We start from the raw sequence: 14,674 nt of genomic DNA, 5'->3' as shown, positions 1-14,674 counted from the left end.
TCCCCCTCTCCTCTGACCTCATCGCCCTCTCCTCCTCCTCTGACCTCATCCCCCTCTCCTCCTCCGACCTCATCCTCCTCTCCAACTCCTCCGACCTCATCCCCCTCTCCTCCTCCGACCTCATCCCCCTCTCCTCCTCCGACCTCATCCACCTCTCCTCCTCTGACATCATGCCCCTTTCCTCCTCCGACCTCAACCCCCTCTCCTTCTCTGACCTCATCCCCCTCTCATCCTCCGACCTCATCCCCTCCTCCTCCGACCTCATCCCTCTCTCCTCCTCCTCCGACCTCATCCCCTTCTCCCCCTCCGACCTCATCCCCTTCCCCTTCTCCTCCAACCTCATTCTCCTCATCCCCCTCTCCTCCTCCTCCGACCTCATCCTCCTCATCCGACCTCATCCCCCTCTCCTCCTCCCCCTCTTCTCCTCCGACCTCACCCCTGTCCCCTTCTCCTTATCCAACCTCATCCCCTTCTCCTCCTCCGACCTCATCCCCCTCTCCTCCTCCGACCTCATCCTCCTCTCCTCCTCCCACCTCATCCCCTTTTCAACCTCTGACCTCATCCCCCTCTCCTCCTCCTCTCCTCCTCCGACCTTATCCCCCTCCCCCTCTCCTCCTCTGACTTCATCCCCCTCTCCTCCTCCTCCGACCTTATCCCCCTCTCCTCCTCCTCCGAACTTATCCCCCTCCCCTCTCCTCCTCCGACCTCATCCCCCTCTCCTCCTCCTAGGACCTCATCCCCCTCTCCTCCTCCTCTCCTCCTCCGACCTTATCCCCCTCCCCCTCTCCTCCTCTGACTTCATCCCCCTCTCCTCCTCCTCCGACCTTATCCCCCTCCCCTCTCCTCCTCCGACCTCATCCCCCTCTCCTCCTCCTAGGACCTCATCCCCCTCTCCTCCTCCTAGGACCTCATCCCCCTCTCCTCCTCCTCTCCTCCTCCGACCTTATCCCCCTCCCCCTCTCCTCCTCTGACTTCATCCCCCTCTCCTCCTCCTCCGACCTTATCCCCCTCTCCTCCTCCTCCGAACTTATCCCCCTCCCCTCTCCTCCTCCGACCTCATCCCCCTCTCCTCCTCCTAGGACCTCATCCCCCTCTCCTCCTCCTAGGACCTTATCCCCCTCTCCTCCTCCTCCGAACTTATCCCCCTCCCCTCTCCTCCTCCGACCTCATCCCCCTCTCCTCCTCCTAGGACCTCATCCCCCTCTCCTCCTCCTAGGACCTCATCCCCCTCTCCTCCTCCTCCTCCTCCTCCTCCGACCTCATCCCAAACTCCTCCGACCTCATCCCTCTTCTTTTTTGTAAACCCCCCCCCAAAAGTCAAGACGAAACAAAGAACAACAACAGAAATATTGCCAGCTGGACTGTGGGCTCACTGCCTCAGAGGAGATGTTGAATTATATTGTAAAATACAACAACAAAAAAAGGACTTATTTTTATTATCAAGCGGAGAAAAAAAAGACTTAAAAACTCAACAAGACTCTGTTCCTTCTTTTTCCGTTTTTGGCACGATGACTCATGATGACGAGCGGTGTTCCCCACTGACGGACGACCACTTCCTGTTGTGTACTTCCTGTTTCCTGTGTTGTAGGAGTTACCCCCTATTAACCGTAGTACTACACACTCACCACCAGGTGGAGGTGTTCTGGTCTCAGGTCAGGGGGGAGACGGAGGGAACCCTTTCATCCACACACACACAAAACACACACACACACACACACACGTAGATGGTGTAGTTTTGTTAAGGTAGTAATTAGGTTAAACCCCTCAGTGCCTCCTCTCCTGTGACAACCTGTCTGACTCTTTTAATATATATTAATTTATATTTGACTCTCTTATTTTTGTATTAAAGGCAGTGGAAGATTGACTAGATTGACTAACAACATATCGTGTCCTAATTTTTGTTTTGTTTTGGGGGGGGGGGGGGGGGGTTGGAGAGAAGTCTTTGATGTTGTTTTGACCACTGAGTAAAACTATCGTGTTTTAATTATTATTTTTTTTGCCAGAAGACTTAGTTACATTTTAATCTTCAAAGAAATGTGACATTGTGATTGAGGACATTGTTGTGTATTTCTGTGGCCATGTTTTCTCAGACTTTGTATATTGCCATGATGATGCTGATGATGAAGAGTAATAAGAAGTGTATAGTTCATTTATCTGACGTTCATTACATCACCTGATCCTAGACATGTTGATGGTGTAGATTACATCACCTGATCCTAGAGATGTTGATGGTTTAGATTACATCACCTGATCCTAGACATGTTGATGGTTTAGATTACAACACCACCTGATCCTAGACATGTTGATGGTGTAGATTACATCACCTGATCCTAGACATGTTGATGGTGTAGATTACATCACCTGATCCTAGAGATGTTGATGGTTTAGATTACATCACCTGATCCTAGACATGTTGATGGTTTAGATTACAACACCACCTGATCCTAGACATGTTGATGGTGTAGATTACATCACCACCTGATCCTAGACATGTTGATGGTGTAGATTACAACACCACCTGATCCTAGACATGTTGATGGTGTAGATTACATCACCACCTGATCCTAGACATGTTGATGGCGTAGATTACAACACCACCTGATCCTAGACATGTTGATGGTTTAGATTACAACACCACCTGATCCTAGACATGTTGATGGTGTAGATTACATCACCTGATCCTAGACATGTTGATAGCAACATCACCTGATCCTAGACATGTTGATGGTGTAGATTACAACATCACCTGATCCTAGACATGTTGATGGTGTAGATTACATCACCACCTGATCCTAGACATGTTGATGGCGTAGATTACAACACCACCTGATCCTAGACATGTTGATGGCGTAGATTACAACACCACCTGATCCTAGACATGTTGATGGTTTAGATTACATCACCTGATCCTAGACATGTTGATGGAGTAGATTACAACACCTGATCCTAGACATGTTGATGGTGTAGATTACATCACCTGATCCTAGACATGTTGATGGTTTAGATTACATCACCTGATCCTATACATGTTGATGGCGTAGGTTACAACATCACCTGATCCTAGACATGTTGATGGTGTAGGTTACAACATCACCTGATCCTAGACATGTTGATGGTGTAGATTACATCACCTGATCCTAGACATGTTGATGGCGTAGATTACAACACCACCTGATCCTAGACATGTTGATGGTTTAGATTACATCACCTGATCCTAGACATGTTGATGGAGTAGATTACAACACCTGATCCTAGACATGTTGATGGTGTAGATTACATCACCTGATCCTATACATGTTGATGGCGTAGGTTACAACATCACCTGATCCTAGACATGTTGATGGTTTAGATTACATCACCTGATCCTAGACATGTTGATGGTGTAGATTACATCACCTGATCCTAGACATGTTGATGGTTTAGATTACAACACCACCTGATCCTAGACATGTTGATGGTTTAGATTACAACATCACCTGATCCTAGACATGTTGATGGTTTAGATTACAACACCTGATCCTAGACATGTTGACGGTGTATGTTACAACATCACCTGATCCTAGACATGTTGATGGTTTAGATTACATCACCTGATCCTAGACATGTTGATGGTGTAGGTTACAACATCACCTGATCCTAGACATGTTGATGGTTTAGATTACATCACCTGATCCTAGACATGTTGATGGTGTAGATTACATCACCTGATCCTAGACATGTTGATGGTTTAGATTACAACACCACCTGATCCTAGACATGTTGATGGTTTAGATTACAACATCACCTGATCCTAGACATGTTGATTGTTTAGATTACAACACCTGATCCTAGACATGTTGACGGTGTATGTTACATCACCTGATCCTAGACATGTTGATGGTGTAGATTACATCACCTGATCCTAGACATGTTGATGGTTTAGATTATATCACCTGATCCTAGACATGTTGATGGTGTAGATTACATCACCTGATCCTAGACATGCTGATGGTGTAGATTACATCACCTGATCCTAGACATGTTGATGGTGTAGATTACATCACCTGATCCTAGACATGTTGATGGCGTAGATTACAACACCACCTGATCCTAGACATGTTGATGGTTTAGATTACATCACCTGATCCTAGACATGTTGATGGAGTAGATTACAACATCACCTGATCCTAGACATGTTGATGGTGTAGATTACATCACCTGATCCTAGACATGTTGATGGTTTAGATTACATCACCTGATCCTATACATGTTGATGGCGTAGGTTACAACATCACCTGATCCTAGACATGTTGATGGTTTAGATTACATCACCTGATCCTATACATGTTGATGGCGTAGGTTACAACATCACCTGATCCTAGACATGCTGATGGTGTAGATTACATCACCTGATCCTATACATGTTGATGGTGTAGATTACATCACCTGATCCTAGACATGCTGATGGTGTAGATTACATCACCTGATCCTAGACATGTTGATGGTGTAGGTTACAACATCACCTGATCCTAGACATGTTGATGGTGTAGATTACATCACCTGATCCTAGACATGTTGATGGTGTAGATTACATCACCTGATCCTAGACATGTTGATGGTTTAGATTACAACACCACCTGATCCTAGACATGTTGATGGTTTAGATTACAACATCACCTGATCCTAGACATGTTGATGGTTTAGATTACAACACCTGATCCTAGACATGTTGACGGTGTATGTTACAACATCACCTGATCCTAGACATGTTGATGGTGTAGATTACATCACCTGATCCTAGACATGTTGATGGTTTAGATTATATCACCTGATCCTAGACATGTTGATGGTGTAGATTACATCACCTGATCCTAGACATGTTGATGGTGTAGATTACATCCCCTGATCCTAGACATGTTGATGGTTTAGATTACAACACCACCTGATCCTAGACATGTTGATGGTGTAGATTACATCACCTGATCCTAGACATGCTGATGGTGTAGATTACATCACCTGATCCTAGACATGTTGATGGTGTAGATTACAACATCACCTGATCCTAGACATGTTGATGGTGTAGATTACATCACCTGATCCTAGACATGTTGATGGTTTAGATTACAACATCACCTGATCCTAGACATGTTGATTGTTTAGATTACAACACCTGATCCTAGACATGTTGACGGTGTATGTTACATCACCTGATCCTAGACATGTTGATGGTGTAGATTACATCACCTGATCCTAGACATGTTGATGGTTTAGATTATATCACCTGATCCTAGACATGTTGATGGTGTAGATTACATCACCTGATCCTAGACATGCTGATGGTGTAGATTACATCACCTGATCCTAGACATGTTGATGGTGTAGATTACATCACCTGATCCTAGACATGTTGATGGCGTAGATTACAACACCACCTGATCCTAGACATGTTGATGGTTTAGATTACATCACCTGATCCTAGACATGTTGATGGAGTAGATTACAACATCACCTGATCCTAGACATGTTGATGGTGTAGATTACATCACCTGATCCTAGACATGTTGATGGTTTAGATTACATCACCTGATCCTATACATGTTGATGGCGTAGGTTACAACATCACCTGATCCTAGACATGTTGATGGTTTAGATTACATCACCTGATCCTATACATGTTGATGGCGTAGGTTACAACATCACCTGATCCTAGACATGCTGATGGTGTAGATTACATCACCTGATCCTATACATGTTGATGGTGTAGATTACATCACCTGATCCTAGACATGCTGATGGTGTAGATTACATCACCTGATCCTAGACATGTTGATGGTGTAGGTTACAACATCACCTGATCCTAGACATGTTGATGGTGTAGATTACATCACCTGATCCTAGACATGTTGATGGTGTAGATTACATCACCTGATCCTAGACATGTTGATGGTTTAGATTACAACACCACCTGATCCTAGACATGTTGATGGTTTAGATTACAACATCACCTGATCCTAGACATGTTGATGGTTTAGATTACAACACCTGATCCTAGACATGTTGACGGTGTATGTTACAACATCACCTGATCCTAGACATGTTGATGGTGTAGATTACATCACCTGATCCTAGACATGTTGATGGTTTAGATTATATCACCTGATCCTAGACATGTTGATGGTGTAGATTACATCACCTGATCCTAGACATGTTGATGGTGTAGATTACATCCCCTGATCCTAGACATGTTGATGGTTTAGATTACAACACCACCTGATCCTAGACATGTTGATGGTGTAGATTACATCACCTGATCCTAGACATGCTGATGGTGTAGATTACATCACCTGATCCTAGACATGTTGATGGTGTAGATTACAACATCACCTGATCCTAGACATGTTGATGGTGTAGATTACATCACCTGATCCTAGACATGTTGATGGTTTAGATTACAACATCACCTGATCCTAGACATGTTGATGGTGTAGATTACATCACCTGATCCTAGACATGTTGATGGTGTAGATTACATCCCCTGATCCTAGACATGTTGATGGTTTAGATTACAACACCACCTGATCCTAGACATGTTCATGGTGTAGATTACATCACCTGATCCTAGACATGCTGATGGTGTAGATTACATCACCTGATCCTAGACATGTTGATGGTGTAGATTACAACATCACCTGATCCTAGACATGTTGATGGTGTAGATTACATCACCTGATCCTAGACATGTTGATGGTTTAGATTACATCACCTGATCCTAGACATGTTGATGGTTTAGATTACATCACCTGATCCTAGACATGTCGATGGTTTAGATTACAACACCACCTGATCCTAGACATGTTGATGGTGTAGATTACATCACCTGATCCTAGACATGCTGATGGTGTAGATTACATCACCTGATCCTAGACATGTTGATGGTGTAGATTACAACATCACCTGATCCTAGACATGTTGATGGTGTAGATTACATCACCTGATCCTAGACATGTTGATGGTTTAGATTACAACATCACCTGATCCTAGACATGTTGATGGTGTAGATTACATCACCTGATCCTAGACATGTTGATGGTGTAGATTACATCACCTGATCCTAGACATGTTGATGGTGTAGATTACATCACCTGATCCTAGACATGTTGATGGTGTAGATTACATCACCTGATCCTAGAACCGTTTATAACTTTTTAACCAATTTCTGCTTAAAAATAAAACTGTGACTTTTTTCTAAATTAAACTACTTTGTTAGCCACCCGATGTTACTATGACGATGTTTAACGTGTTGCTGCTAAGGTTTTGTACCGTAGACTTGGATCCTGATCTGGATGGATCGTAGTACTTCCTGTCCCTCAGTAGGGACTTCCTCCTTGTGTAACAGATAAATATGTCTCCCCCTCTTCCTCTGTGCGTTGTGCTCTATACCCCCCCCCCCCCCGAGACTAATGTCAGTTCCTGGCAGGTGTTTGTTTATTAAACAACAATATTTACCTCCAGACTCAGCATGTTACTTTCTTTACAAAACGTTGACCTCCAGACTACACCAGACTATTGAGATTCATTCCTATACTACACTAGACTATTGGGACGCACCCCTAGACTATGCTATAAACTATTGAGACTCAACCCCTAGACTACACTAGAGACTACTGAGACTCACCCTTAGACTACACTAGAGACTATTGGGACTCACCCTTAGACTACACTAGACTATTGGGACTCAACCCTAGACTACACTAGACTATTGGGACTCAACCCTAGACTACACTAGACTATTGGGACTCAACCCTAGACTTCACTAGACTATTGAGACTCAACCCTAGACTATACTAGACTATTGGGACTCACCCCTAGACTAAACTGGACTATTGGGACTCAACCCTAGACTATTGGGACTAACCCCTAGACTACACTAGACTATTGGGACTCACCCCTAGACTTCACTAGACTATAGACACTCACCCCTAGACTTCACTAGACTATAGAGACTCATCCCTAGACTACACTAGACTATAGAGACTCACCCCTAGGCTTCACTAGACTATTGGGACTCACCCCTAGACTTCACTAGACTATTGGGACTCACGCCTAGACTTCACTAGACTATAGAGACTCACCCCTAGACTACAGTATAGAGACTCACCCCAAGACTACACTATAGAGACTCACCCCTAGACTACACTATGGAGACTCACCCCTAGACTAGACTAGACTATTGAGAAACACCCCTGGACAACACTAGAAACTATTGAGACCTACCCCTAGACTACACTAGAGACTATTGACACTCACCCCGAGACTACACTAGAGACTATTGAAACTCACCCCTAGACTACACCCTAGACTATTGAGACTACACCCTAGACTATTGAGACTCAACCCCTGGACTACACTAGAGACTATTGAGACTCAGCCCTAGACTACACTAGAGACTACTGAGACTCACCCCGAGACTACACTAGAGACGACTGAGACTCACCCCTAGACTACACTAGAGACTATTGAGACTCAACCTGAGACTACACTAGAGACTATTGACACTCACCCCGAGACTACACTAGAGACTATTAACACTCACCCCGAGACTACACTAGATACTATTGAGACTCAGCCCTAGACTACACTAGACACTATTGGGACTGACCCCTAGACTACACTAGAGACTATTGACACTCACCCCTAGACTACACTATAGAGACTCACCCCTTGACTACACTATGGAGACTCACCCCTAGACTACACTAGACTATAGAGACTCATCCCTAGACTACACTAGAGACTATTGAGACTCACCCCTAGACTACACTAGAGACTATTGACACTCACCTCTAGACTACACTATGGAGACTCACCCCTAGACTACACTAGACTATAGAGACTCACCCCTAGACTACACTATAGAGACTCACCCCTAGACTACACTATGGAGACTCAACCCTAGACTACACTATGGAGACTCGCCCCTAGACTACACTAGACTATAGAGACTCACCCCTAGACTACATTAGAGACTATTGAGACACCCTGAAACTACACTAGAGACTATTGAGACTCACCCCTAGACTACACTAGAGACTATTGACACTCACCCCTAGACTACACTATAGAAACTCACCCCTAGACTACACTATGGAAACTCACCCCTAGACTACACCCTAGACTATTGAGACTACACCCTAGACTATTGAGACTCAACCCCTGGACTACACTAGAGACTATTGAGACTCAGCCCTAGACTACACTAGAGACTACTGAGACTCACCCCGAGACTACACTAGAGACGACTGAGACTCACCCCTAGACTACACTAGAGACTATTGAGACTCAACCTGAGACTACACTAGAGACTATTGACACTCACCCCGAGACTACACTAGAGACTATTAACACTCACCCCGAGACTACACTAGATACTATTGAGACTCAGCCCTAGACTACACTAGACACTATTGGGACTGACCCCTAGACTACACTAGAGACTATTGACACTCACCCCTAGACTACACTATAGAGACTCACCCCTTGACTACACTATGGAGACTCACCCCTAGACTACACTAGACTATAGAGACTCATCCCTAGACTACACTAGAGACTATTGAGACTCACCCCTAGACTACACTAGAGACTATTGACACTCACCTCTAGACTACACTATGGAGACTCACCCCTAGACTACACTAGACTATAGAGACTCACCCCTAGACTACACTATAGAGACTCACCCCTAGACTACACTATGGAGACTCAACCCTAGACTACACTATGGAGACTCGCCCCTAGACTACACTAGACTATAGAGACTCACCCCTAGACTACATTAGAGACTATTGAGACACCCTGAAACTACACTAGAGACTATTGAGACTCACCCCTAGACTACACTAGAGACTATTGACACTCACCCCTAGACTACACTATAGAAACTCACCCCTAGACTACACTATGGAGACTCACCCCTAGACTACACTAGACTATAGAGACTCCGCCCTAGACTAAACTAGGGACTATTGAGACTCACCCCTAGACTACACTAGACTATTGGGACTCAACCCTAGACTTCACTAGACTATTGAGACTCAACCCTAGACTATACTAGACTATTGGGACTCACCCCTAGACTAAACTGGACTATTGGGACTCAACCCTAGACTATTGGGACTAACCCCTAGACTACACTAGACTATTGGGACTCACCCCTAGACTTCACTAGACTATAGACACTCACCCCTAGACTTCACTAGACTATAGAGACTCATCCCTAGACTACACTAGACTATAGAGACTCACCCCTAGGCTTCACTAGACTATTGGGACTCACCCCTAGACTTCACTAGACTATTGGGACTCACGCCTAGACTTCACTAGACTATAGAGACTCACCCCTAGACTACAGTATAGAGACTCACCCCAAGACTACACTATAGAGACTCACCCCTAGACTACACTATGGAGACTCACCCCTAGACTAGACTAGACTATTGAGAAACACCCCTGGACAACACTAGAAACTATTGAGACCTACCCCTAGACTACACTAGAGACTATTGACACTCACCCCGAGACTACACTAGAGACTATTGAAACTCACCCCTAGACTACACCCTAGACTATTGAGACTACACCCTAGACTATTGAGACTCAACCCCTGGACTACACTAGAGACTATTGAGACTCAGCCCTAGACTACACTAGAGACTACTGAGACTCACCCCGAGACTACACTAGAGACGACTGAGACTCACCCCTAGACTACACTAGAGACTATTGAGACTCAACCTGAGACTACACTAGAGACTATTGACACTCACCCCGAGACTACACTAGAGACTATTAACACTCACCCCGAGACTACACTAGATACTATTGAGACTCAGCCCTAGACTACACTAGACACTATTGGGACTGACCCCTAGACTACACTAGAGACTATTGACACTCACCCCTAGACTACACTATAGAGACTCACCCCTTGACTACACTATGGAGACTCACCCCTAGACTACACTAGACTATAGAGACTCATCCCTAGACTACACTAGAGACTATTGAGACTCACCCCTAGACTACACTAGAGACTATTGACACTCACCTCTAGACTACACTATGGAGACTCACCCCTAGACTACACTAGACTATAGAGACTCACCCCTAGACTACACTATAGAGACTCACCCCTAGACTACACTATGGAGACTCAACCCTAGACTACACTATGGAGACTCGCCCCTAGACTACACTAGACTATAGAGACTCACCCCTAGACTACATTAGAGACTATTGAGACACCCTGAAACTACACTAGAGACTATTGAGACTCACCCCTAGACTACACTAGAGACTATTGACACTCACCCCTAGACTACACTATAGAAACTCACCCCTAGACTACACTATGGAGACTCACCCCTAGACTACACTAGACTATAGAGACTCCGCCCTAGACTAAACTAGGGACTATTGAGACTCACCCCTAGACTACACTAGACTATTGGGACTCAACCCTAGACTTCACTAGACTATTGAGACTCAACCCTAGACTATACTAGACTATTGGGACTCACCCCTAGACTAAACTAAACTAAACTGGACTCCTTGATTACCTTTGACCTTTTTCCAAAAGGAGGTCAGAGAGGACGCAGGAGTCGAACCAATAGAGAAAAAAGCTTTGGTCAAAAGAACGGTCGTCATCCTCCATTTTAAGAAACACACCGACTGTAGATGAAAGTCGCGGGGCCGTGTTGGAGAGCGTCAAGCCGACTGACTGTTCTACGAATCATCATAAATAACCACTCTTTATTATTTTCTAGTTCAGAAAGTCAGTAACAATTGACCCATGATGCACTGCGGTTTCGATCCTCTCGGTGCGTCTGCAACAGCCGAAAGTAGGACACTATAACGTGGTTTTCTAAGAGCAAGAATCAGATCAACATGGCAGTCGTCAATAAACATGTATCTAAACTCCCATATATCAAAATCAGGATGCTAATATAATATTATGAGTACACATTGTACAATCAATTAGCGAGAGAGAGCCTCAAATATTACATTTGTTTGTATGTATCAACTTTGTACACATAAATGCCGGCTAATTGGTTCCTGTTTAAAGTCAAATCAAATGATGTGCCTTCTTCACCACGCTGTCTGTGTGGGTGGACCATTTCAGTTTGTCCGTGATGTGTACGCCGAGGAACTTAAAACTTTCCACCCTCTCCACTACTGTCCCGTCGATGTGGATGGGGGGGTGTTCCCTCTGCTGTTTCCTGAAGTCCACAATCGTCTCCTTTGTTTTGTTGACGTTGAGTGAGAGGTTGTTTTCCTGACACCACACTCCGAGGGTCCTCACCTCCTCCCTGTAGGCCGTCTCGTCGTTGTTGGTAATCAAGCCTACCACTGTAGTGTCGTCCGCAAACTTGATGTTTGAGTTTGGAGGCGTGCATAGCCACGCAGTCATGGAACAGGGAGTACAGGAGAGGGCTGAGAACGCACCTTTGTGGGGCCCCAGTGTTGAGGATCAGCGGAGTAGGAGATGCCCCACCTGGAGGCGGCCCGTCAGAAAGTCCAGGACCCAGTTGCACAGGGCGGGTTCGAGACCCATGGTCTCGAGATGAATGACGAGCTTGGAGGGTACTATGGTGTTGAATGCTGAGCTCTTACATAGGTATTCCTCTTGTCCAGATGGGCAGTGTGACGGTGTTGCATCATCAGTGGACCTATTGGGGCGGTAAGCAAATTGGAGTGGGTCTAGGGTGTCAGGTAAGTTGGAGGTGATATGATCCTTGACTAGTCTCGCAAAGCACTTCATGATGACGGAAGTGAGTGCTACGGGGGCAGTAGTCATTTAGCTCAGTTACCTTTGCTTTCTTGGGTACAGGAACAATGGTGGACATCTTGACGCATGTGGGAACAGCAGACTGGGATAGGAATTGATTGAATATGTCCGTAAACACACCAGCCAGCTGGTCTGCGCATGCTCTGAGGACACGACTAGAGATGCCGTCTGGGCCTGGCGGCAGCCTTGCGAGGGTTGACACGTTTAAATGTTTTACTCACATTGGCCACGGAGAAGGAGAGCCCACAGGCTTTGGTAGCGGGCCGTGTCAGTGGCACTATTGTCCTCAAAGCGATCAAAGAAGTTGTTTAATTCGTCTGGGAGCAAGACTTTGATGTCCACGACGGGGCTGGTTTTCTTTTTATCGTCTGTGATTGACTGTAGACCCTGCCACATACGTCTCGTGTTTGAGCGGTTGAATTGCGACTCTACTTTAACTCTATACTGACGCTTTGTTTGTTTGATTGCCTTGCGGAGGGAAAAGCTACACTGTTTGTATTCGGCCATGTTTCCAGTCGCCTTGCCATGATTAAAAAGCAGTGGTTGGCGCTTTCAGTTTTGCTGCCATCAATCCGCGGTTTCTTGTTAGGGAAAGGTTTTAATAGTCACGGTGGGTACAACATCTCCGATGCACTTGCTAATAAATTCACTCACCGAGTCAGTGTATACGTCAATGTTATTGTCTGAGGCTACCCGGAATAATCCCAATCCACGTGATCAAAGCAATCTTGAAGCGGGGAATCAGATTGGCGTTGAACAGGCAGTTTCCTTTTAAGTTTCTATCTATAGGTTGGGAGCAACAAAATGGAGTCGTGGTCAGATTTGCTGAAGGCAGGGAGGGCTTTGTATGCGTTGCGGTAGTTAGAGTAGCAAAGATCCAGAATGTTACCAGCTTGTGTCGCGCATTCGCTATGCTGATAGAATTTAGGAAGCCTTGTTATCAGATTAGCTTTGTTAAAATCCCCAACTACAATAAATGCAGCCTCGGGATGTGTGGTTTCCAGTTTACATAGAGTCCAATGAAGTTCTTTCAGGGCCGACGAGGAATCTGTCTTGGGGGGGATATACACGGCTGTAATCGAAGAGAATTCTCTTGGAAGATAATGAGGTCGGCATTTGATTGTAAGGAATTCTAGGTCAGGTGAACAAAAGGACTTGAGTTCCTGTATGTTTTTGTGATTACACCATGAGTCGTTAATCATAAGGCATGTACACCCCCGCCCTTCTTCTTACCAGAGAGATGTTTGTTTCTGTCGGCGCGATGCGTGACGAAACCGGGTGGCTGTACCGACTCTGATAACGTATCCCGAGTGAGCCATATTTCCATGAAACATAGAATGTTACCATCTCTGATGTCTCTCTGGAAGGCAACTCGTGCCCTAAATTCTTCCACCTTGTTGTCTAGAGATTGGACATTGGGGAGGAACAAGGCTGCATGGGATCTCTCTTAATTCGACACCGTGCAGCCAATGGCAATGTCCGCCTCAGGTATAATGCAAATCTTTTCTAAAGCGGATGTGATTTAATGGAGCTCATAGATATAATTACCTACATCTACTACACCAGCACTAGAACATTGTTCCTGGAAGGCTACCGGCCTCTAGGGACCAACAGGAGGGTAGCTCTCCGGGAACAAGGTTGGACCAACAGGAGGGTCTCTCTCCAGGAACAGGGTTGGGCCAACAGGAGGGTCTCTCTCCAGGAACAAGGTTGGACCAACAGGAGGGTCTCTGTCCAGGAACAGGGTTGGACCATTAGGAGGGTAGATCTCCAGGAACAGGGTTGGACCAACAGGAGGGTAGATCTCCAGGAACAGGGTTGGACCAACAGGAGGGTAAGATCTCCAGG

Source organism: Oncorhynchus clarkii, chromosome 19 (genome assembly GCF_045791955.1).
Source record: "Oncorhynchus clarkii lewisi isolate Uvic-CL-2024 chromosome 19, UVic_Ocla_1.0, whole genome shotgun sequence".
In the NCBI taxonomy this organism is placed as follows: Eukaryota; Metazoa; Chordata; class Actinopteri; order Salmoniformes; family Salmonidae; genus Oncorhynchus; species Oncorhynchus clarkii.
The sequence above is the reverse complement of the archived record's forward strand: the minus strand, read 5'-3'. Positions refer to the sequence as shown.